Here is a 25,766-nt window from a genome sequence, read left to right on the forward strand (position 1 = left end):
CAGCCCGATCTGGGTCGAGGAAGCAGCATCTTTCACTTCAGCAACATGGACATGACCCGCTCCTCCTGCACGGAGCCTTCCAGTGAGTTACAGGGATTTGCAGCCCAAGCACCGAGCTGCATTGACCTCCTTGCAGACCTCACCTGAGTATCTACTACGGCAGCAGCAGGTAGCAGAAGTCACCAGCCCCAGGCCGGCTCTCGCTCTGCGATAGCTCCAGCTCTACAAGCGCAGCAGGAGATGCTGCTTTAGGAAAGGTGGGCAGTGTTCTCGTCACAGGGTTTTTGAGTGCAGCCATCATCGTTTTCAGTTCTGCCCCTCTTTTGCTGCCGTCCTGCCAAGGGACTGGGTTTTGCTTTGGAATAGTGGGCAACCAGGCTTCTCCCAAGCCCTTCTGCCTTGATATCCTGCTCCAGGACAGGTCCAGACTCAGAGCCAAGAGCAGTAAATTCCCTAACAGAGGCATCACGTGAACGATGCAGAACAACAGCCCAGCAAGCGCCGAGGTCACCTTAACAAACCAAAAGGAGAAAAAAATAACAATAATAAAAAAATCCTTTTTCTGTTCCCAAAAAGCAATCCGTCCTCAGACCGCCAGGCAGCCTGCATCCATTCTTCAGTGGAAACAGAGCAGAAAGGAGCGGTAATTCACTAAAAGCTTTTCCCATAATCCGAACCAGACTGATGGGCTCCACGTGGGAGCAGCCACCTCGGCGGCTGGGCCTGTTCCTGCGGGAACGCGGCCGGAGCGCGGCCACGGAGCAGAACCTCGGGAAAGAGCAGGGAGGCCGATGCAAGGTGGCATGGGGCACGCCAGGGAGTCTTTAACCCTTAGGAGGAAGCGAATTAAAAAATAAGGGGGAAAAAAAGCAGCTATTCTGAAGGCAGGTTCAAGCAGTCGGCCCTTCAGCCCCATTTTGGTGTTTCTGCGCACGGGCACATCAGCTGCCCCAGCTATGGCAGAGGAAAGAGCTCACTCATCTGCGCGTCACATTGCACTGATTTTCTTCCAGAACAAAGTGCTTTTATGGAGGGGGAGAAGCATCATCCCCTGACGTCCCTCAAATTTCTGAGATTCAAATGAGTTCCATGTGTACTGTGCAATTGCCTTCCCCCCCCCCCCCAAGCATTTGGTACCAAATTGGTTTTTTCAGATATTTTATTTAATGTCCAAATCTAAGAGAAGAGACAGCTTCTGCGGTGGGAAGGAAATTTTAACGTCAGCAAGCGATTGTTTTGGAGGAACATTGACGTTTCGGGCAAGCACTTGGGCCGTTTTACAGCCTTTCGACTCCAGGTTTTCACCCTGTGAGCACCACTCCAGTTTTCCAGTTCCAGTTCCTTATATTATTCTCTCTCTTCAGGCTACTAAGCAAACTTTGCAACTTTTCACTACCTATTGCTAAAATAAGTAGCACGTGAAGGCAGGAATGAAGGTGCTGGTTCAACCGGGATGCTGAGCGGGCAGAAGACCTTTCCCACCACATGTCCTCATCACTCGGGATGCAGCAACTGGTCCATGGCATCAATCCCGTGCCTGGATGCCCAATTTGGCCAGGAAAATACCCAGTGCAGTTGATGGCAGGTTTGTGAGCACCTCTGTGGAACCAGAGCCCTCCTTGGCCTCGTCAGAAATACTGGTTCAGGAGTGGGGAACGTAGCCCATAAACAAATGCATCTGCAACTTCCCTGCTGAGCGGCATGCAAGACAATTTTTCTTTTCCCCCGTGGAACAACTACCTCTGAAAAAGCAAAGAAAAGGAAAATGCTGTCCTGAAGATCTGCTCTTTACAGAACCAACATTGCCCCCACGAGACAGCACACGAACGGGCACAACAAGGAGCTTAAACGTCTACCCTAGTAGGAAAATAATTATGTGAATTGGCCACAGAATTCAGGCTAAAAGAGAAAGATTCAAGCTGTGTCTGCCTGGTTCTCTCTGTCTCTGCCTTTGGGACTCTTTACACACTCCTCGAAGCAAAGCGTGTGAATGAAGATACCCGAGAGGATGATTACAGGGCTGAACCCTAAATAACAGCCGTGACCTTGATGAACCGATCCCAAAAAAATCCTTAAATACCTAGCTTCATAACAGAAGCCTTCATTTGGAGGATGGATGCCGACTACATGACACACCATTTGAAAATACCCAAGTCTAGCGATACCAGATGTTAAATCTGAACTTCTGCAGCTCTGCATGCACAAAGCAAAACACCCGTGCGACGCACAGGCCCTCCGTGCCTGCGCACGAGCCACCAGCTGGTGCCTGGAAAGCATCTCCCTCTTTTTTTTTTTTTTTTTTAAAAAAAAAGGAAAAAAAAAAGGAAAAAAAAATCAGAGCCCTACAGTCCACAAGGTTGGAACACGTAACGCGGCTGCATCCTGAGCATGCCCAAGCACCGATCTCCGGGGAATAACTGGGATTATTTGAACTTGGAGATAACCGCAGAGGTGTAGACAATCCATCAAGCCAGCACACTGTCAAATTCCAGGTCTCTCCCGCCGTTCTCCCGTAGCAGCAGTTTGTTATTATGTCATGTCTGGTATTCCGGTGGTGCGGCTTCCAAGCACCTAGATCATCACAGGCCTCCGAGGGCTTTGGTGCGCTCGGAGCAACTGCAAGGAGAGCAGGGAAGCGCCGCGAGGAATTGTCTTTGGCAGATGTTACTCATTTCTTGCACATCAGCCCATCTGTGTTCCTAACACATTTATGGGTCTTACATAAATGGCCTGCGTGGGCTTTCCCTTGATGAGTTAACTCCACTAATTGAAAATTTTAATTGTTTAGGGGGGAATAAAACAAACCAAAGCTCAATTGGTTATGGCTGAGGTTTGGAGATGGCACCAGACCACAGTCCTGCTGCACTGGGGTCATGCGAGCCGAGGAGCCAACGTCCTTATTGCGTTTGCTCCTCTCATCCTTCTCCCAGACATAAGCTTGGAAATGACACTTGGCTTCACTTTTTTGCCTTTAAAACTAATTAAAAGCAGAGTTTACCATCCTTATAAGTCAATTTCCGGCTACACACGTTAGAGATGACTTCAGTGAATAACTCTGGATTTATGACGCTGTGGCCAAGGGAAGATATGAGCTCACTAAGCACAGCACTAAAAAAAGAAGTTTCTAAAGATGCTGAACTGCTTACCTCCGAGCGCTCCTCACTATGAGGCAGATTGTAATTACAGGGGGAAAGCTCTTCCCTTTCTGAAACTACACAGGCTGCTTTATAATATATGTTATTTTACCATAAGGAACCACAGGTACCCAACTGTGGGGTTTTCATCCAATTTTACAAATCCAAAACAAATGATTCCTTCTCCAGACAAGTGCCCCCTCCCTACTTTGCCTCACTTCGGTTCCTTATGTTATAAGACATTCTTCCCATTGACGCCCTCCAGGCCTAATGTTAAAGCAGAAACCTATGACCCATCATCTCAACATTAACTAGATATTTCTGCTGGGATTAAAATGAAGCAGGTTTTAACTGAGCTATTTGGATCACCCTTAATCTATTATTACACTTCTTCACTTAACAAAGAATGTGCTAGCTCTGTGATTTTCTGTGAAAACCTTCACCATTGCAAAAGAGTATTTTTATTTTGACTCATTTATTAGTCAGAGCCTCATTATCCCATTGCCCTGTCTACTCTTGCTTTCCCAAAGAATCCCCATCGTTGCAGGAGATGGGCAGAGGAATCCTTAGGCTCCCTCAGGCATCATCACAAGCCTGATCCACAAAATTCAGAAGGCAAACGTGACAAACCAGAGGAATCAAACGAGTAACACCGCTCAACTAAAAACAGACACTAATGCTCCAAAGAAAACGTACAGGAGACAACTCTGTTTCATATCATTCTTTCTTTCCCCTGCAAAGCCTCTTCCCCGCTCTGCTTTGTATTAATGAAGACATGCACATGAAGTAATTTCCCTCATCAATCAGCTTCACCCTTTCGGTTTCTCCCCACTTGAAGTGACAGCTCTCCGCTTGCAATGTCACGTTCAGAGGGTGCAGCGGAGCCTGGCTCAGGGGAGGGGAGGGGAAGGGCTGATTTGCAAAGCCCAGAACAAGCCCCGTTAGCCTCATCTCTCTGTAGAGGAAGGTAAAGACAGTGACATTTTGGGGATGTTAATGCCGTTTCCCAGTGTAGACCGGTGGCAGAGAAGTGGCTGCTGAGCTGGGGCTACCCGCTCCAGTGGCCGTCACACAGCACGGCCCTGTGAGGACAGGCTGGAGAGTGATACTCCAGAGCAAGGAAAAATCATTTCTCTCCAACACTGCTGCTTTTCAGAGACCTGTGATTAAAATTCTGCATTGCAAAAATGTCTCAGGAGAGAGAGAAAGGGGCGAATCCACCCCCCTGCTCCCTCCAAACCAGCTACCAGCACCACGCAAGTGCTGCTAAGCTCCAGACCGCTGTTAAACTGCTATTAAACAGCGTCACCAGACCCAAGGCCCCCAGCTTTCCGAGCAAACCCTTCCAACCCGCGCGGCCGCCGCTCGCCGCAGGTACCGCCTGAGGGAGACAAACCCCCGCGCGGGGCGGCCCCGCTCGCCCCGACGCTGGCGGTGCCGCCGCGGCAAAGCTCGCGTCCCTAATGCGCCCCCGCTCCGGCCTTTCCCCTCCTGGGAGGATGGAGGCTGCCGGGATCACCACTCGCTTCCCTGGGAAGCGGAAGCTGGAGCAGCTCTGTGCATCGCTGCTCATCACTCCCCTTACTCCAGCCTGGGGTCCCCCACAAAACCCCTTTGCTGCCTCAGAGTGACACCGGGCACCAGACACCATCAGAGACAGGCAGGGCAAGATCAACCTCCACAAACTAATCCTGTTTCTGCCAGCGCCCCAAATTTTAAGTCATCTACACCTGTGCGTGGAGGCAAATCCCAAAGGATCCACTAACCCTGAATTACAGTCAACTCTTTGGCAGGAGTCCAAATAATACCATAAAATCTCAAGTGCACTGCCCCTATAAATATTAATGGTGAATACTGCATAAACTCATGAGTTTTGGGGGCTGAATCCCACAAACACTGTCACTGCTGAAGAGGGAGGAAAGTAACAAAGAGCTCGAGACAGGCAAAGAAAGGCGAGTATCATAGGAAAAGAGAGCGGACCACGGAGCGCAGATTAGAAGAGAGTTTAGAAGAATAAAAATAAAAGGAATAGCAGAGTTACCGGGTAACCATCGCGTCCTGACTGCCCCTGTGGTGGGGGAACAAGTGAGACAACAAGTCAGTGAGATGTACTCTTGAGATGCAGCGAGACGCAACGCGGGGTCGCGGGCTGCTCCGTCCCCGGCCACCCCTGCGCACTCAGTTCCCTTTGGAAGAGCCTCTCAGGGCAATTTTCCTATGGAAAGGGTCACAGCTCCACCCAATTCTCTTTTTTCCTGCTGCAGACTTTCCCCTCATGCTTTCCTTTGGCTACTTACCCAGGGTTTTGCCAATGCATCCCCGGCCATGGCCGTGCTGGGGCAGATACATATGAGATCTGCCCAGAGCCCCCTCCTGAGGGGGAAGCTGCTCTGCTTTGGGGGATTTTCTGCTCTTGGGCACATCTGCCCAGCCAGAGAGGATCCCCTTTCCCAAGGACACCCCCGAAGCTCCTCATCCAGCCCTGAATGGAGCTCCCTCCTCCTACATCCCCTTCCATTAGCATCCTAGGGCAGCGTCTCTTGCGAGGTGATGGAAAGGAAAGGCGATGCTAAAGGGAAGCATCTCATCTAAGCCCCTAATAACGCTGCAAGGTGAGCGCAAAGGCCAAGGCAGCCCCCCGGCTGCTCCCCTCTCCCTGCTTGCCCGGGGGGCGTTTGCAGCTCGCGCTGCCGTCGGAGACGCTGCCGGCCGCATGCGGCACGCGGCGAGCTCGCTGCAAAGCGCCGCAGGGCCGGAGCGAAGCGCTGGCGGGGACGCAAGCGGGCAGCGAAGCACCGGAGCGAAGCGCTGCCGCGAGCACCGGCCATGCACGTGCTGGGGGCTGCTCCCCGGGACTCTCCCTCCCTCCAAAACACGCCCGGTTCAGCAACCCCCAGGTCACGAATCCCAGGAAAAACGCACAGCGAGGGCTTCAGGGAGATAACAGCAGGGAAAGGTGGCTGGAAACACAGGCAGCACACACTCCACCGGCTGCTGCACGGGGGTTTCCTACCCCCAGGGATGCAAATACTCAATTACAGCCCCAGCGAGTTCGTGCTCCGGCCTGCAGCACCCTGCACCCAGGCACACGTTGCTGGTGCCCGCTGGGGTTTCCCAGCGCAGCCGATGGGAAGAGCCCTGGATCCATCCACCGGGTGATCCCACATCCCAGCGCCGCCGCTCTCGCACGCCGACATACACGAGTTCCCGACCACCGACCCCCCGAATGCCACAACAACTGCTCCCAGGGACACGTTCTAGCAGATACTGTACATATAGGATATAATCGATTCCTCATGGCCAAAAAATAAAAAATAAAATAAAAATCAAGAAACAGAAGAAACTAGTAGACTTAAATGTCGTACTGTTGAAATAAAATAATATTGTGGTTCTGTGGGTTCTAGGACTTTTATTATATATTATGCTTAAAAAAACTCTCTGGCAAATACTGTTTGTGCTAAAAAAGTTTTTTTTTTTTTTTAAAAAAAAACAAACTAAACCATGAGTCTTTTTTTAAAGAAGGGCAAGCAGAGAGAAACGAGAAAAAGCCTTGTTTGCGTTAAATCTCCCCCGCGCCCCGTTTGCAATTCAATTGTGCCGTGGGAACCAGGAAATGAAACCAACTCGAGACAAAGAAAAATTAATGCTGCTCCATATGTTGCCCAAGCGGAACCACATACAATAAAAGTGAGCAGATAGCACACGTGAGGAAGCGCGAGGCGACGGGCTGCGGGTGGGCTGGTGGCTGCCCTGGGGCAGGGTCGGAGCCTAAAGGGTTAAATAAACCCCATTTCTATCATGCAAAGTACTTGAAGTAAGAGGAGAAAAGCTCCCTAGAGGATGTCTGTAGGGAAGTGGCAATAGGCAACGTCCCCATCATTCATAATCTACTATTAAGAGAGCAATTAAATAAAGTTCTTCCAACTAAGCCTAATTCCTACCATGCCCGCTGTTCTGCAGGGACCGGCTCTAACGGCCAGGGCAGAGCCCGGAGGCCGCTCGCTTCAAGATCCTGATTTTGCTCCTGGATGTTACAGCAGATCTGGATTTTGCTGAGGCAGCAAAACACACCTGGAACATGGTAGGGAGAAGGGGAGCCAACATTCACCCTTGCTCCAGCCAAGGGATCTGGAATTCGCTTGCAGATTGAGGCAGTTAATGCCGGCTACTCAACACTTCTTCCAGAGCCGTTTTTATTGTGTGGGCAAAGGAACTCTGCTACAGTTTTTAATTACAGAATATTTACAGCAAAGCCAATTTATTGACAGATTCAGTTTTGGCACCCAAGTGAACAAGACAAATTCAATTATTTGTATTTCCCAAGCCATTCAGAGCCTTGGATTTATTCTTAAGAGCGGGCACAACTTTTTGACCAGTCTCAGCTCTCCTCTAAGGATGGTTAAGCCAAAGCCATCAAGTCTTTAACTTCCATGATTTGCTACTTCCAAACCTGGCCAAATAACAACCATGCTCAAGCTCCTCAAGCCATTACGTTAAAAAAAAAATAGTAATAATAACTTGACATAAAAGCAAAATTTCAAAGGCCTCAAAGTCATGTAAACCACAGGTAAAGCACTACCAAGCCCAGGAGAACCAAACCAATGGCATTACTACCCTCTCACATGTTTCCTTATCAACTTCTGAATTTTAAACAAATTTGTCCAACTGGAAATTAATTTGGCCAAGGGTCATTAGCAAGCTCAATTTTAGGGAAATGATCCCAATTCAGCAAGGCTTGAGAGGAGGAGAACAGTGGGAAGAAACCTCATTTTCCCTATGCAACCATGGGTAAGAAAACACACGGGTGAAAATTCTCCTCCCCTGTTTTCAGGGGAATGAAGGCAGAAACAGGCAGAAATGCCAAATGCCCATAATTTTTTTCAAAACCCTCCTAGTAACTTGTGCCCTCTAAGTTAAATGCCGTTTTCGCGCTCCAAAAATGACAAGAGAGCAACAGATTTGGAAATGGTGATAGGGTGGCAAAAGGAATGCTTGAACGCACAGATTGAAGTAACACATTTTCAGCTATAGCCCATCCAAAAAGGCAAATTCCTCCTATATTTTGGGCTTCTTTTGGGCAGGGAAGCTCACTATTCTCCCAAGAGCTTCCAAGAGAGGAAAAGCTGCTACATTTTGCCTTCTGCCACCACCCGCGAGGCTCCCCAGGACAGTATTAAATGATGGAAACACAACAGATAAGAAAAGGCAGAACTTTAGAATTTAAAACCACCAAACAGTTAAAATATTAGTATAGTACTCTTTTGGCTAAATAGAAGCTGAAAAGTTTTTACATAATATTTGTTAAGGTTTAAAATTACCGAAAGCCCCCCAGAACATCAGGTTAAACATTTTAAAACTCTTTTTTTTTCTCATTGTATTTGTCTACAATAACGAAAACAACAACAAAAAAAAAACCCCAGCAGCATCTGGAACCAATTTTCCTTCCCAACGCACCTCTACCAAAAAAATGCTGTTCTTTTGCAATGACACAGAAAGGAAAAGGGGGAGGGCAAGGGGAAGCCTTAACTTTGTTGATCCAAGAGCAAAATCCACGATACTTACTGCAGGTCCTGCAAAACAAAAGAAAAACAAAGAGAACAGTCACTTTATTACAAAGAAAAAAAAAAGATACAATCTGATAACATAGCAGGAAAATAAAAGCAAGCCCTGGAACGTTACAGCAGTTGGCTGTTCAACCCCAGCTCGGTGACTCTCCAGATTTACTTAGATGGGAGTTGAAGCATATCTGACTGCTCAGCAGCAGAGCTTTGCCAGCAAAAGCCCTAGACCTGGGGTTATATGGGCAAAAAAAAGTGTTTTTTACTGCATATCTTATTTGTCTTCTAGCATTAAAAGAGGATGGAGGTTTTGGGAAAAGCAAAGCTGCCCAATGGAAGCTACTGGTATTGCACAAATCCCCAACACTGTCCCTCCCTGCACATTGAAATCCCTCCTATGCCCCACCAAGCTCTTACGACTACCAAACTCCTCAGGAACGTGGAAGCAAGGGCCGTTAAACCCTTAGGAAAGGTCCTATCGCCTTGGATGGGCTTGGGATGCCCAAGCATCAGGACTGATGTATAAAGCTGTGCTTAAGGTGTTACGGAAATATTATATGTTGCATATAAAACCCAAGAAAGCCTAGAAATTAGAGCTAAAGCCAGCTAATGACAGGCAGCATTTGCTGCCCAGAAGAGGTCTGATAACCAATGCATCCATCTCCGCATCCCGCTCCAACCGGTGGCAGGAGAGACCACCTGAAAACCTTGCTGATCCCTGGAGAAGCCCAATTCCGTTAGCGCTAAAACACATACAGGCCCATTCCCTTCCTTTCCTTCAGTTTAATTTCTTATGAATACAGAAGCCCGTGGAACTCAGCCAATTTATTAACTGAGAATCTGACTCAACATAAACCTGATTTATTAACTCACTTATGCCAAGCTGCCCACAAAGGTCCTTTTGTATAAAAGTAAAAACTAAGCCTCAAATAAGAAGCGGTCAGGAAATCATTTTAATATGGGATTTCAATCATGTACCAATTATAATCTCCTTGGAATTTGTTGCCTTTTTTCCTTTCTTTTTTTTTCTCCCCCTGAAGCTTCTGTTTTCACCCAGCATAGGCAGACAAGTGCTCTTTTGAAATGCTTTCCTCTCAAGGACAAGAATTGCGGTCGGATGTTTTCTCTGCGTGCAATATGGGACAGGCTACGTGGACATTGGAGGAGTTGCGCTAATCTTCAGCCACGCTGCTGGCAGAATGTGGCAAGATAAATCTTCATTAGGGTCTAAGTGTGTTGAATTGATTTTCACCCCTTAAGAACACCATAACATTCTAGATTACTGATTTTTTTTTTTTAATTAGCCACAAGATACTTGTTTCCTACAGAAGGAAGGCAAATATTTTGCGTGGCAGCAATAAACAAAGATGTCGGTGCCGTGTCAAGCGCTGCCCTCACCAGCCATCTCTGGGATGTGCGTTGCACAAGACACTTTTTCAGGGAAATCTGCCAAAATTTACCACTAATCTTGACTAGTGAGAATCATTTTGAGAGCTCTACAGAAAGAAGAAAAATACATATATATATAAGGATATATCTCCAAAGACCACAGCAGCATCGTCCTAGGCAGCACAGAAATGTAACGGCAGATGACAGCCCCTTCTGGACAGGTCACAGTTATTTGTTTCCCAATAATTTTTGCAGCTTGGGAATTTCGGGATGAGCTCCATTTCTGTTTAATGTGTACATCATTTATCACTCAAAGCTTTCCTGCCATGAAAGGAGAGGACAGGGCCTGCCAGGGAAAGCAAAACTCGTGCAATCTCTGCAACGCCACCCAAGGAGATCATCCGGCGTGCAGAGCTGTGGGGGCTTCGCTGTTGCCCTTAATGGGCAAGGAATCTAGCCAAAAAATGACTATTGCAAAATACATATGTGCATGTATTTAGAAATACATGGAGAAAAATGCACCTAAGTCCTCTATGTGCTGCTGCACATGGGCAATATTCTCTCATAGCAAAGAGGTTTGTTACTAGGAGCAAATGTGGGAAAGATTAGATTTTGCCCGAAATTCAGTAGAAGCCAAAGAAATCTTCTTCTCCTAGGATGTATGTATGCAACTGATCCCAACAAATGCAATGAGCACTGAAAATTCTCAGATAAATAAAAAGCTCTATGTGATTTACCACCCACATGCATGCACGCACACACGTTCATGCACCCACTTTGAAAGTGTATTAATGGGTAAAGGATGAGATTTGTGTATTTGTGGAGTCAGGAGAGAAATAATGTTTCCCTACAGGGAATTTTCTTTGGTTTTTGTCTCTTAAAAAGAGCTTTAGATCCTTGCTTATCCCAAACCAGGATATTTCTATAAACTGAATAGCTCTACAAAAATAATAATTTACTTTGAATCAAAACTTGGTTAGAAGCTCAAATTAAAGAAATGTTTTTAGCATAACATAAATATAGAACAAGAAGTAACAGGGTGGAGAGCAGAGAGAAGAGCATTTCATCCTATTTCAATAACTTTTAAACATTTTGCCTATAAGTGGGTTTTGAAATGGAAAAATTTTGGTAAACAAAACTTGGACGACTGCTAGGAACTAGGATTTGCCAAGTCAACCTTTTCCCATTGTAAAATGTCTTTCCTCAAAATTCCCCCACCATCCCTACCTGAAAGCAGCATTTTATGCCCCAAAAATCCAACATGGGTCCCTTTTTCCAGGACCACGCACAGCCCATACAAGCAGGTGCTACCTTGCGTTGCAACTACTAGGACCAGACCCTGCATAGGGGTATTGGCTCCTGCTTCAGTGCAATGAGGAGATGCTTGGACTCTGCATAGACTTTGGAAATTTTAGGTGTATTTTCTTCCTGGCTGTTGGTAAGGGAACTCATTTTGCACTGATTTTGTCAAGCCCAAGGCAAAAGAATCACATCAGTAAGAAAGAAGTTAGTGCAATTTTCCCACAATCTGGTGGGCCAGAGATCTGCAGCTGAGTGGATACCCTAAATTCCCAAGCCTGGATCTGATTCCTCTGCAGTTCAGGAATGTCCAATGGATGCTAAATGAAGCCTCTTTAGCCACAAGTTTGCAAAGGCAGGAATAATGTTGCTTCCCAAAAACTACAGGTTTGGGAGGAAGGCAACATCTGCACTGGGGTACCTGGGTATCCTCTCGCCAGGGCTCCCTTCACTTTGGCAAGTCCTTTTTGAAGGACTTGAACCACAACTGCCTCATTTCAAACCAGTCTAAGAAGTTCAGCTTGGCTAGAGATCATTTCAAATGTATCTTTTTACAGCACAGTGTATTTCTATGGTAGACACCCACGATCTCAGCATGCTTCCAAGATGATGGATGCTTAGCTTGGAGAAAGGCAGAGCTGGTGGATTAATCTTCTTATGATCTGAATCCACCGTAGGAAGGAAAAAAATGAAAAAAAAAAACAGGCTTGTCTTAGATCAATAGGAGGGTGCGATTGAGAAGGGACAGGATGCGCTCTTAAAAATTTTTCTGCTTGTTTATGGGAGATATGCTTTGAAAGCTTCAACAGGGATGAGAAAAGAGTTTTCCAACGTTGCCATTCTAACAACTGCCAGAAAAAAATCGCTCCCTTTGGCAAGGCCGGAGGCAGCGCTGAGCCTGCTGGCTCCGCAGCAGCATCCCTATGGAGCTGGGGCCGTATCCGCACCGGGAGGGACGCGGCGCAAACACAGCGCCGGGCCCGGCTGCCAGCCCGCGCCAAGGAGCAGGGACCTGCTTTACGTGCCGTAAGGCTCTCCAACAAATATATAAATACAGATTCCAGCTATCTGTGAAAATAAACATCTGGCAGCGAGGCCAGAAGCAATGCACAGGGGGAGTCTGCTCTCTGGGTTTCTCTGTAGGTTTAAGACAGCAGAACGGTTCTTGGAGGCCGCGGTGTGTTGGATGTATGAAACAGCCTTGCCCGGTCCCGCGTGCTTGTACGTGTTTCCTTGCTTTGGAGGGTTTGCCACTAACTTTGCTGTCTTCTGGAGGAAGAAATTGCCTCAAACCGTGGCAAATCCACCCGCCCTTCCCAATTGTACCTCATTCTCCTCAAACTTCTTCCACCAGAGAAGTCCAAAGGGGGTAAGGTATTAATGATGACTCATGGTCATTTCTTTATATTGTTTCTTGTTTCCATGTTGGTCCTGCCTCAATTTCCTAGCAGCTTTTTGCTTCTTGAAAAGGGAATGCTCTGTGCTTACCATGGGGAACAAACCAATGGCCATAACGTGGCAGAAACTTCACAAAACCAGATGGGAAATGCCCTGGCTGATAACAGCTCCTCCTGATTAAAAAATAGTTTTAAATATTGATGATTAGGGCTATTCTGCCCTTTTATTTGGCAGGCCAGGCCATGCATTGGCCCTCAGGTCCTGCTGGAGTGTCAGTGCTTGGGTGCCCTGACTTGGAGATGGGACGTGGCCACGACAACACGCTCCAAGCTCAAGAGCGGGTGCCAACTGAAGCCCTTGAATTGCACTTTCCTAATTTATATCGTAGCCAGCTGCGTGGGGATTTTCATATTTTTTCCATATGCTTTGCCCTGACCCCCAGGCACTGAAACAGGGCCTCATTAATCAAGTGATCTGCCCAAACGCCAGCTCCGCAGGCAGCGGCTCACGCGGGGCCGCGGCACCCAGCGCTGCGCCCGACGCCAGCGCGGGCACCAACACCTGTTTGGTTATCCCCGATGCCGGAGCGCCGGCCGGGACCGACGCAGCCCCGTTATGAGCCAGACCCGCGTCCCGCATCCCGCTCCGAGCTCTTACCGGGCTCTCCGCGCCGTCCCGGCTTCCCGCGCCTCCCCGGCGGACCTGCGGGAAGCAGAAAGAGCAGTCAGATCAACCCAAACCCCCTTCTGCTCCCCCCACCTCCCTTCGGGGCCGTCCAGAAGAACAGCCTGCAAGTGTCCATTTTCAAAAGTGTTTTGCTGCAAAATGCACTGAATTCTGGTGGAAATGGCACCCTTATCTCTTGTGTGAAGAGCCTCAAGGGAGCAATGCTCATTTTTGTGCTTGCATTTTAAATAAGGATGGTCATTGCTCTTTTTACAGGGCTGCATGCTGCTAATGTCTTCTGGATTTCTGCCCCCACAGCTGTTAAAAAGCAGAAGCCAGAAAGAAAGCCAAGATGTGAAAAAAGACTTTCTGAACCTATTGGTGCTGTCCACATAGTGGAGAGAATTGTGTACAATACCAGAGCCCATCGGGCCCCCAAACACTGTTGTTTCGGAAAAAAACACAGATTGCAGAATCTACACAAGCACCTGTGTCCTGCAGGGGACCAAGTGACAGCACCCACCCATGTGCAATACAAGTGGCAGCGACCGTTTTCACAAATCACAATATTTAAAGCATCAAAAGTAAGAACAGAAACCTTTAGTTACCAACAGCATCCAGGGTGGAAGAAGTTTCCACAGAGTGATAAAGAACCCTGCATCCAATCACATCTTTAGTATTTCAGGCCCAGGTTTCAGATAGAAAAATATTCGCTCATCTTCCTGTCTAGGTAACAACAGTTAAGTGACCGAGAGCACAAACGTTAAGTCACAAAACATAACCCAGCAGGAGGCTTGCACTGGACACAGGTGGGACACCAGCACCGCACAGGCCTCCCCGTGTCGGAGCCAGCCCCAACATCTTGCTTTCTGTGCTGTTAATTAACATTTTGCAATCTCTCTGCTGGAATAAAACCCTCCGGCCAGCAAGCTGGCAGCTTCCCCGCGTGGTGGAACACAAATGCTGCCAGCTGGGGACAACGGGCTGCTTTCTTACAGCCAATTCGGCCAGTTTTGGAAGAGCATTTGCTGAGTGATAGCAATGCTGGCAATGGAAAAACAAGAGCCAGCGTTTCATGTGGGAAATTCCAACATTCCCTCTCCTTTCTGCTGCTTTTTCGGTTTTCAGGGAAGGGGACAATAAACAGAGATGATTAAATATTTCTGCGCTCCTATCAAGATCACTCCTCATGTATAAACACTTCTGGGGCTGAGTGCGCGATCCTGCCCCTAGCCACGGCCTGGACTTCTTCTCTTTAACGTTAGGATAAACTTTGCAGCAATCCCCCTTCTCAGCCATTTGCACATCTTGAGCGGAGACCACAGGCTCTCCCAGGCAGCTTTAGGGACCAATCCACCCTTCTGCATCAAACGCCAGGAGCTGAAGCTGGGCCACACAGAGGACACGTCCCAACAAGACCTTCCAACACGGGTAGGGCAGGTAACCAGGATAACATTGCCGCAAACGTCCAACCTGTGCAAGGATGTGGTAGAAAGTACCTTTTGGAGCTCCCTAAGCAACTGTGTCTCGACTTCCTAAAGGATGGAAAAGCCCTTTTTCACCTGGTCATGGGAACGGGGCTGAGCGCCGCCCCGCGTGGACAGACCGCGATGACCTCTTGAGCACCACGAAGCATCGGTGCCTGCAGCACATGGGCTGGTTCCATCACAGGCTGCCAACTTTGCTGAGAAATAATTGATGCCCTGAGCTGGGAGGCCAAGTTTTTAACAAATGACCAGGGAGCCTGGTGGCTGTGATTTGAGTAATTTAGATGAAGTCACGCTGGAGCCAGGGGCTCGAGCTCTACCGTGGCACCAAGAGCATCTCTGGTTAAATTGTTCTCATAGATTTTTGTAAAGAAAATTCTTTGCTTCCCCACAAAAACACACTTTCATAGATAGAAACGTTATAAGTAGTTGCTGCCCCAGCCTGTTCAGAAACCTCCGCACTGACGATCCGAGAAACCTCGAGGAAACCCAAGATCCTAAAAGAAAACATCCCCTAGTCAACATTAGTTTTAAAGGGAATTCTTAACACTCACCTCCAAAAGGCAAAAACTGACTATTGCCAAAATTTTTTATCTCTCTCTCTACAGTCTTCATTTTCCAGGAGGAAATATCCTGAGATTTTGCACATAACACAAAATCACAAGTACACCACGCCTGCGGACAAGACAAACCAAAGTTGAAGCCACAAGCAAACAAACTCCTCTGGGAAAGAACAGAAAAAAAATCTGTTTTTTTTTTTTTTGCTGTATTTATCTGAAAAAAAATAAAATTGTTTCACCACAATTTGTTTCACCAACAACACTCCCCGTAGCCCGTCCTGGCCATCATCAGCATTTGCGTGATGACGAAGCTCGTGCCTAATGTGCCTCTCACCTCAACTTTCTTTAGAAGACCACAAAAAATTAACATTTATCTTCAAATAAACTTGTGGTCTTCCTTAACTATAAACTGTTACCTAATGACTCCATCTCCTAGGATCTTGCAGCTTGATGCTTGTTCAGTATAATTAAGATTTATGCTGCATTAGTGTCATTTGGGTAAAAGCTCAGCCTTCTCTCCTGACTGTATCAGCTCTGTCCTATCAGGGCTGGGAGTCCTTTATTTACATTTTTATGAAAGACAGTTTTGGGAAGGAGAATAAATACAAAGCATAAAACAGGCTATTTTTAAACAGCTTGTCACTTTCAAGCTAAACAGCCTTAATCCGGGGCATAATACGCCATTTCTGACAGGGCTATACACTCTGCAGCGAGATGATAGATCCAGCAAGACAAAGACAAACGAAGGGCATGAAAAATGGGGCTGTTTGGAAACGTCATGAGGAAGAGCTGGTAGGTGCAACTACAGAGTGGCTACCAGGACCAAGGTAAAAAGTTCATGGTAAATAAAGTGCACAGGCTTAGGCGTTCTCCTGGAAGCAGCAACTCACACCATCTAGCACGGGCTTGTGAATGAGATACTGAAAATCAACATCAGGGTTCAGGTGATCTATTGCGAAGTGCCCAAACCAAGAACCTCTCCATAGTGCAGTAAGTTGTCCCTGTTTGAACGGATTTACTCAAGAGAACAGCAAATCAGGTCTTGTAGCACCAATGCTCAATGAACTCAGGGATCCCATCAAGACCAAGAACCCCCACTGCACCACATACTATTCTTCTTATTCCCCCTTTCCCTTCCATTTATTGGATCAACATGGGAGTAAGTCTTATACAATTTTGAAGAATCAACCCACCCCTGTGCTTGGCCATTTTCCTTTTGTTTCTTTTCCAGGGGCTTGAAAAGGTTTAGAATGTTTTCTCCTTTCTTTTGCTTGCTTGCTCCTCAAGCCACATTGATCAACCAGGGCTTTTTTAGGCTAAAAATGAATCATCCAGGAAAAAAAGCCCAAACAAATAGGTTGCTTCAGCCACTCTCAGAAAGTTTTTTTTTTTTTTTTAATTTTTTAAATCCCTGTGACCTTCCCAAGAAGGAGGGCGAGTTCTGCAGCGTGCAGCAGCAGGAACCGCAGCTCTGTCCTCCCCGGCCATTCTGGCACAAAGACCGATTGACTCTCCCGTTCCCGAGGGAAGGGGTTTCTGGTTCACGGACAGGAGTCGGAGCTGAGCTGCTTGTGCAGCTGATACTCATCAGGTATCCGAGACAGGCAGCAGAGCCCGGCACGGCAGATCTGAGATCAAACCGCTTTGGGTCACAACGCTTCGCATGAACCTTCTGGCTTTGGATTCCAACGGGCCCAAAGACTCAAAGCAAATACCAGAGGCAGATTAGAAACATGCAGCACCTACAGCCTAGAGGAGTTTTCCAAACAAAACAAACACACACATAGATTCATTTCGAGTTCGGCCCAAGTGCTCTGAAACTTCTCTGAAACACAGGGCCACGCTTTATGATAGCGGAAAAGCCACCCAGGAAGCCACCCCTGCTTGCTCTCCAAGGAAACTTCACCGCTCCACGTGTGCTTCAGTAGCTTTCAAGACACAGAGCAAGGAAAAACTTGCTTTCCTTATGTCTCCATGGAGCTTTTCTAACCAAGGAAACTCACAAGCATCCTCCTCCTCTTCCTGCCATCTCCAGTGTCTCTGTGCTCAATGTCAAGGAGGAAAAATAGAGGGGCCTCAAAGCCCTGGATCAAAAGCTGCCCAGCAGCAATGAACACACACACTCAATGTACGCACAGCTCTACAGCATCCCAAGACCAGGAGCGGGTCTAGGAGGGAGTTGTAGTGTTTTTCTCATTTCTATCTAACAGTAGCTCTAGTTAGATACTTGTTACAAGAAAAAAATAAAATCAAGATCACTCAATGAAAATGGAATATAAAATTACTCAATGCTCTGGTCATGCTCCCATTTAAAACAACGGAGACTGCACTGTTCTCTTGGTAACTTTGAGCTCAGGCCTGGATTTTCCCCCCCATCCTGCTTACATCAGTTTTTCTTTTTTTTCCCCCACACCCAGAGACAGTTTCTTCAAACAGTCAAGTGCATACAGCTCTTTTGTTTAGCCACCAGGGCATAAAGATAAACTGAATTTGAGATATAAATTAAGAAGTGTCTGGAAAAAAGCCACAATTGCACTTACATCAAACATGGGATTTTTTCCCTGTTGTTATGGCTGCTCTTACTCAGGCCATTTTCAGATAATACCCTGGCACAGCTGCAGCACAGCACAGGGCAGCAGATGTCCAGGCTAGGCTCTCATTTTATTTTTAAAACAAGCTGCTACATATTTTGGCAGCTGCACGTGCTGCCATATGCAAGGTAGGAAGGTTTACATGGCAGATTCCAAATCCCCACATCTGCACCAAGGCAGCTGCTTCAATAGAGCCTCTGGGAGGAGATGGGACCTTTGCAAACCTTTCAGAAACGCAGCATCTCCCCAAACACATCCATGCACTCCAGTTTGAGTTTATGAGACCTGTGACCACCCCTTGCTTGTGAGAGATGTTTCCCGTAGGACAACTCTATTCACCTTACCCACATGGGTGCCCTGCATGACCGACTCACTCTTCTCAAAGAAATCCTTAGAAGCCCATTTAGAGAGGACTCCTGCCCAACAACGAGGCTCAGCAATGACACTCAATACCTGGAAAGTTGAAGAGAATGGTGAGCAAGTCACAGCCTCTTCTTTCAAGAGACTTGGTTGGACAAACATAGTCATCAAAGTTGGAAAGTCAACACTGATGCCTTTTCTGCCACAGGTACTAGAAAGAAAGTCATGGGATATTAAAGCGGAGGAGCAGAAGCAACACAAAGCCCACACTGTAGCATGTAGCCCTCCTATAGCATGTGATGACTAAAATTAATTAACCTTACAGCATCTTCAACAATAGGTAACCTGAAACACCACTACATAGAACAGACGAGCCAACTAATCCCTTCAGGGCTCCTTTTACAGAAAGCACTTAGAATTAGGGTTTTTGCATCTGCAATAGTGCTAACAAGAAGCGTCCTCCTGGAAAAGGCAACGCAGCACCAGTCACCAAACTGCAGAGAATTCATTAGCAGACAATTGCTCTGAGATACGTTTGTCCACCCTAAATACCAGTTCAATTACAAATACAACTGTATGCACATACTCGAAGGACTTCTACAGCCTGAGGTTTGGCTGGGTATTTCTTACAGCAACACGCTTATTTACTGTGTGCCAATAACTGCAAGACGCTTCTATAAGATAAGCAAGCTAATGAAGCACTCGTTGCTTCCTTTCATTTCCAGTTACAGGCCCACGTTTAAACCAATTTGACAGTTTGGATTAAAAAGAAGTCTCCGGTGAAACATTCAGACCTGACTCAAAGTACTTGGGTTTTGATGAACTGCATCTTTGGAGCATGGAAGCGCTCAACGCTAACGTGTATTCTCCACGGTCAGTCAGCTGTCCACATCGAGGATCCCACAGCAAGAAAAGAAATATTCTCTGTCATCCCCAATATTACTCAAGATGAAAAAACAGCAAGAGAAGAGAAAGCAGCACGCAAAGAGAAGAGCTGAGCTGTGCAGTTTCTCATGTATCCAGAAAAGATCCCCGTAAGTAGACAGAAGTACATGTTTTATAGACTTTAAGCAAACAATCACTTTTTTTTGTACTTAAATGTTATTCTTACGTGAACACATCTGAGGATGAAGCCTATAGCTAATGCACCATTTTGGCAGATTTTCCACCCTTTCTGTTTCTCGGCTTCCTAAAAAGGAAAGCACGGCGGGGCACGTGCAAGCCAGAAAGCTGCTGTGGGAAATGGCCAAGCAGATCCTAAAAGCAAGCCCACGACGACCATGCAAATAACATTAACAGATTCAGCATCCATGTTACAAATCAAGTTTAACATTAAAAAAAAAAAAAAAGAAAGAAAGTCTTCCAGTTTCAAAACTCCTCCGACACTGCACTATTTTATGTCCTAACTACAACATCTTAAAAAAAAAAAAAAAAAAAAAAGCTGTTAAGTTCTTCCCGTTGTCTTCAAAAGAAATGGTTTTCTTCTGTTTAATCCCCCCAGAAGTTTTCAGCACACAGAAGGAATTTACTCCAACCTTTAAAGAATTATCTTGTTTGCCACACACTGCTCCACAAGAAAAACTTAATAAAGAGCACAGGGTCAAGAACGATCTGCCTGAAACAAACACCAACCTGGCTAATTTTTTTGCTCTTTCTCATGATTTGCGTGACGGACCCTCCTCGTGGGCCAGGGCTCCAAGATACTATGAGGTTTCCAAAGAGAAAACAAAATCACCTTAAGTAAAGCAGAACCCTCCCAAAAACCACACCGTAAAATCCCTTCCACATGGGGTATGCAAGTAGAGTGCCGTAACCACTAATATTTTATTCTAGGTGATGGTACCAGCCTTTGCCACCAGCGAGCACATGTCCCAGCAGACCTCATGGACCAACGGAAATAGCAGAGTACAATCCAGGGAACTTGTGTTTTCTCAGGATTGACAGCACCCATTTGACATTTCCACATTCCAGGCCAAGTTCGGCAGAACAGCAGCAGCGATTGATCTTGATAACTTCACAGGACTTACGTGAGCGTCCAAGAAAACCTGCAACCTGCTGGAACGAAACCCAGCGACGGGCAGCGAGCTGCCTTGGATGAAGCCTTCTGAACATGAAGTAAGGGTTGCACAAAGCCTGATGAGTGAGCTGGATCATTTAATCACGCACACAGCAGTGTTGCACAAATAAGGGCCTCTCTAAAGCACAAATGTTATTTTGAAATTACCTACCTTATTAAATTTGCCCAATAAAAAGGATCGAGCAAAAACTTCACACTGCCTTTGGGTGAAGGCACCAGCTTTTTCCAGCACAGGGTGGATGGGGGCAGGTTACCCTTCTCCCAAACATCTCATGGGCTCGGGCACCCAGATGAGACTCAGACTTGGACCTGGGAATTTACATTCTCTGCAACCAAACAAGAAAATCCACCTTATCAAGCAGATCACCTGTAAGGGCAGCCTGTTGCCAACACAAGAGAGAAAACAGAGCACTCCATTACATGGGGATCTGTCCTTCTCCCAGGATACCCCAATTTAGGACTTCCTGAGCTGGGACGGGGCACACGGTTTGCAGGATGCTGCATTTTGCCAGCTATAGCCAGCAGTGCATCCAACGTGGAAGGATGCGCAGCCGAAAACAAAGGCAGGAGAGGGAGATCCACTATTTGCATCTGGACAGATTTCCAGAGGGGCACGTACAGGTTTGTCGTGAGCAGGTTTCAGACACAGGAGAACCAAGGCTGGCAGCTTCAGGAGAGGATTTTGCAAGAGCAAGTATATTGCAGCATAGAATAATATTATGTTAGATGACTACTGGCGAGGTAGTATTTATTCAACTTTATTCAATTATTCAATTTCCTGCTTGTGCCAGTTAAAATGTGCAAGACCAATGATCTTTTTGACAAGATAATTTAAAGGAAAGATGATTCAGGCACCAGGAATTCCACCCTACCAGTAAACGTGTCCCTGACACAGCTCCGGGAAAGATAGTCCAAGCAATGCCATCAAAATACTATCCAGCCCACAGGAGTGGCTATTAATAACATTATTGTGACCTTACAGAGCTCTAGGCTTGTCTGAGGATCGCGACAACAGATGCAAAGTGATGCTGTTGTCATCACCAGCGTTAGGAAAATGCCATGGAACCGGCCGCGGGCAGGATGGAAGAGAGCCCAGAAGAAACGCAGGTGAAAGGACCATATGAATTGGGCTGGAGGATTTAATGCATTCAGGAGGTGGACAAGATGGCTGGAGGGATTTGTCCCATTTTCTCTGCATATATTTTTATATTGTGTTCAAGAATACACCTAAGCACCTAAACCCTTTTAAAGGCTTATTGATTTTAGACAGAAAAAAGTAGCTTTAAAAGCAAAATACATGCTACCGAATTTTTCCTTTTTAGTTTCTAATAAAATGAACAATTTTCAAAACTAGCCAGAAAACCCTTTCTTTCGCCCTAGCATAAACACAGGGTCACTCCGCGAGATGCATCCATAGCCCTGGACGCCAGCTACGGCCCCAGCCCGTAAGCAGAGGACACTTGCTGCCGTGAGGTCTTTGGGCCACTGAATTTTCCCTCCTTTCTGTTAGAGCATCTGCAATAGATGCCAAGCTCTACCTGTGCCCTTGCACAGCTCAACAGGCACCAAGTAGTTTCTTTTTAGATTCTCCAGAAACTAAAACCTTCCATGAAAAGACAGGTGCTAAGCAGTGTATCAAGCTGATCCCACCTTCTAAGGAATATCCTGCCTAATGCAGAGCTGGAGAAGTTCTCTTCATGGAAGCTGGACCTTTCCTCCTAAGATTGGTATAAGTTTAGACACCACCGAGTCAGCCAGTGTATTCTTATTTCTTTTAAGCCTTCCTTCCACCCTCTCAATAATGTACAAGTGCAATTAGAGGAAGGAGAAACCGGGCAGTTGAAGACCAACTGTTCCTGCTTATCTTCTGCACACAGAAATTTTCAATGTTCATAGAAACCTGAACCACACATATCCACCCTGCTCCAAGTTAAGAGCTTCTCTGAACATCAGGTTGGGTTTAATGTCAACAGACTTGGCAAAGACTTCACCTATACCCAGCTCAGGCTATGACGGTCTTAAGGTCAGCCCTTGGGAAAGCTGAAGTTTAGCTGATGAAGGACATAGTGAAAAAAGGAAGATAAGGAGAAAAGGCTTAAGGAGAAAGAAGAGGATACATCAAAATCCACTTATGTTGTTACCAGAACAGAGAGAGTCTCTGGGCTGTTATTAAAATGCACCTATAAGCCCTGCTGGAAGAGTTTTGGAAGGAAGCATTTACCTATTTGGGATGTGTCCTCAAGGAGGACAGAAGATGAGGACAACTTCAACCTGGTGGGGACTTGTCCACATGAAGGTTGAAATTATAATGGGAAAAAAAAGTCAAATAAAATGATTTTCTCCCAGAGCAACAGAAACAATGCACTTTGTTCTCCCAAATTGGGACCAGGTAGGTTGGCACAAGGTCTTTGGCAAAGAAACAACTCGGCCTCAAATTTGAGACCAGACCAACAGCATTAGATCGCTTACTCGGACGACTTAAGTTGTGAGCAGCTGTTTGGCTTTCATTTCACACAATGCTTACACTGTAAAAAGAATTCTTGGCCTGTATTCAAATGCTATATTTGTTCGTAAGCAGTGCTTCTCATTTTAGTCCTGATAATGCAGTGAAATCAGGGATGAAAAATTTTTATAGTAAAGAAGGAGGAGAAGTACTTTATTTATTTATTTTTAAGACTTGGAGTGTGTTGTGTTGAAATGCATATTTAAACCAAGGCTTTTCACCACACTTGAATCATCAGGCTTCGACTTCTTTTAACTGAACATGAAATTAAAGGTACATTGATGCTGTCCCTGTCACAGACATGGGGCAAACAGCACATGTGCTGCATGCCAGGGGCTTGCTTGCCACCTGACGTGCTTTAAACAAAACAATATAGGAATTAACTTTTATAGGAAAAAATAGTTTCTGTTATACAGACAGAACCAACACATGCTACGGTCGTATACATTCCTTAGAAAGAGGAGGCTGTTTCCTGGAGCAAGTGGGAATGATCAAGTGTGAAAGGTCCAGACAACCCAATGCCGGGTGCTCCGTGAACCCAACCTGCATCACACAACTGGCAGCAGGAAGACACGGGAGTATCCTGGGTTAAAGTGGAGTTGAGCTATAAACAGCCACACTTAAAGCTTGAGAAATCAAAGCACTTTATGCCTAGCCAGTGGACCTCCATGGCTGTTGAGGTCTCCTTTTCAAAGGACCACCTCTGTGTGCTCATCCAGGGCAAATCCAAACGCAGCCTTAGGGAAAAGGGCCACAGGGATCAGAACCGCTGAGCAGTGAAGAGGAGCAGGCACCGGGCTGGGAGGTGAGTGCCAAGCACACAATCCAGAGCAGGACCAAGCCTAGCACGGCCTTGGAAGAGCAGAGGGAAGGGAGGGATAACAGGCATGTGGGAAAACATAGCTGAGATACCAAGAGCATGCAGACATTTCCTTGGCTTGCCCCTTGCCTCCAGGGTGGTTGGCACCAGGTGAGGAATAAGAGCAATTAAGGCAAGAGCCAACACATGCAAAAGTTGCTAATGCAAACTTGCTTTCACAGCCCATTTTCTGCTGTATTTTGGCTGCTCTGCCCCAAAAAGCAATGGCAAAGTTTGGGTTTATTCCAGGGCAAAGCAGGATGATGTATTGCTCCCACATCTGGGCAATGTTTCAGTATCAACTGCATTCTAGACAAAAGTCTTCTCTGGGGCCAACGCATCGTGCCGAAGGGCTTCCAAGCTCCCGGCGAAGCCGACGTCTTTCCGAGGGGTGAAGTCGTCTGGGCAGCAACGGAGCTCATGCTAAACTTATGAATTACCAAAATTACCCCCGTGATTTCTCTAGGCATGTTCGTTTGCTTACGTGACGCACCTCCTTTGATTAACAGTTTGCTTTATTTGGCTGCTGCTGAATCACTAAGTCTTGAAAACAGCTTAGAAAGCCCTAATGAAGTGGCTGACTCTGCTCAGCTGTTTCTCCCAGATGCTTAATTCATTACCTAACAGCCCAGCGCGCCTTTTGGAGATGCTCAGACTATTTTCAGCTCCAAATTTTCAGTTGTCTATAAAGCAACAAGTCCATAAATCTTTTCACATGGCAGCTAAGCACATTCCCTTTCCCTGTTTTAAAGCCAAAGCTGCTCAGGATTGGTAGGATACCACAGCAGCTGGGTGGGACTTGCACAATGCTTTTTTATTTTTATATTTATTTTTTTATAGTGAAAACCTTCAAGATCAAACAGGAATTTTAAATTATTTCTGACAACACTGGAGGCGCAAGTTCTTACCTCCAGACACTCGAATTTGTATCATCTGCACATTTTTGGAGATCAGCTAAGCAAACGCTGGACGGCCAGTTTAACTCCCTAAACAGTATCCAGGGCTGGTTCAAAGTTTGAGCCACGATGAAGTATTGTTGCTCTTTAAACACAGAGATAAGATGAAAAGAAAGAGGCAATTATTCCGAGCAAAGCTATCCAATATGTTATGCTAAGTTTGCCTATTACCATCAGTTTCCACTTGTACTTGCGATATCCATGCTGGAGAAAAATGGCAAATACGGCAGAAACGGGAAACAGCATTAGAGAAATGAGGGTGGGAAAGGAGTCCAGCAACCCGTTCCTTGCTTGGCTTTGGAGGCCAGTGCAAGGACTGAAGGGCAAGACGGCATGTCCGGGTGCCGCAACCAGAGGCAAAAAGGTGGCAAAATACAGAACTAAAACACAAGAGTTGGGGAGAGATTTGATTTCCCTAATTTCTCCATAATTTGAGACATACCTGAATACTTCGTTTTCTGGGTCACATGGTCCTAGACCACTAGCTGCCTCATTTTTGCTAAATACCCCAAAGTACTTTGTCCTTGAAGTATGACAGTTAAAAAAGCAGGTCTCCCCCCAAAACTTGGGCAGCAGGGTTGGCCTCCACCTTTCATCGATTACTGCATGATGCCTATGGCCACCTCTTGCCAAGTTTTTAACTGAAATCAGGCTTGGTTCAAGACACACCACCATGAGCTGAATCCTGCTTTCAATTTTGCCTTCTGGATTCCAGGATACACTCTTAAACCATTGACATACTGGATCTAATTTCACCTGAGCATCTAAATGCATTTGAAGGAGATACTTTGAGAGTGCCGTGCAGATATAGACGTATTGCTGTTGAATTCCAAACTGGATATAAATGAAGTCTTCAGAAGGGTAGTTAACCGCATATAAAAGTGTTACAGCTAGAAAGTAGAACAGAACATGAGAAAAAAAAAATCTAC

Source organism: Tinamus guttatus, unplaced genomic scaffold (assembly GCF_059628265.1).
Source record: "Tinamus guttatus ecotype Peru unplaced genomic scaffold, ASM5962826v1 Tinamus_guttatus_pri_ptg000710l, whole genome shotgun sequence".
In the NCBI taxonomy this organism is placed as follows: domain Eukaryota; kingdom Metazoa; phylum Chordata; class Aves; order Tinamiformes; family Tinamidae; genus Tinamus; species Tinamus guttatus.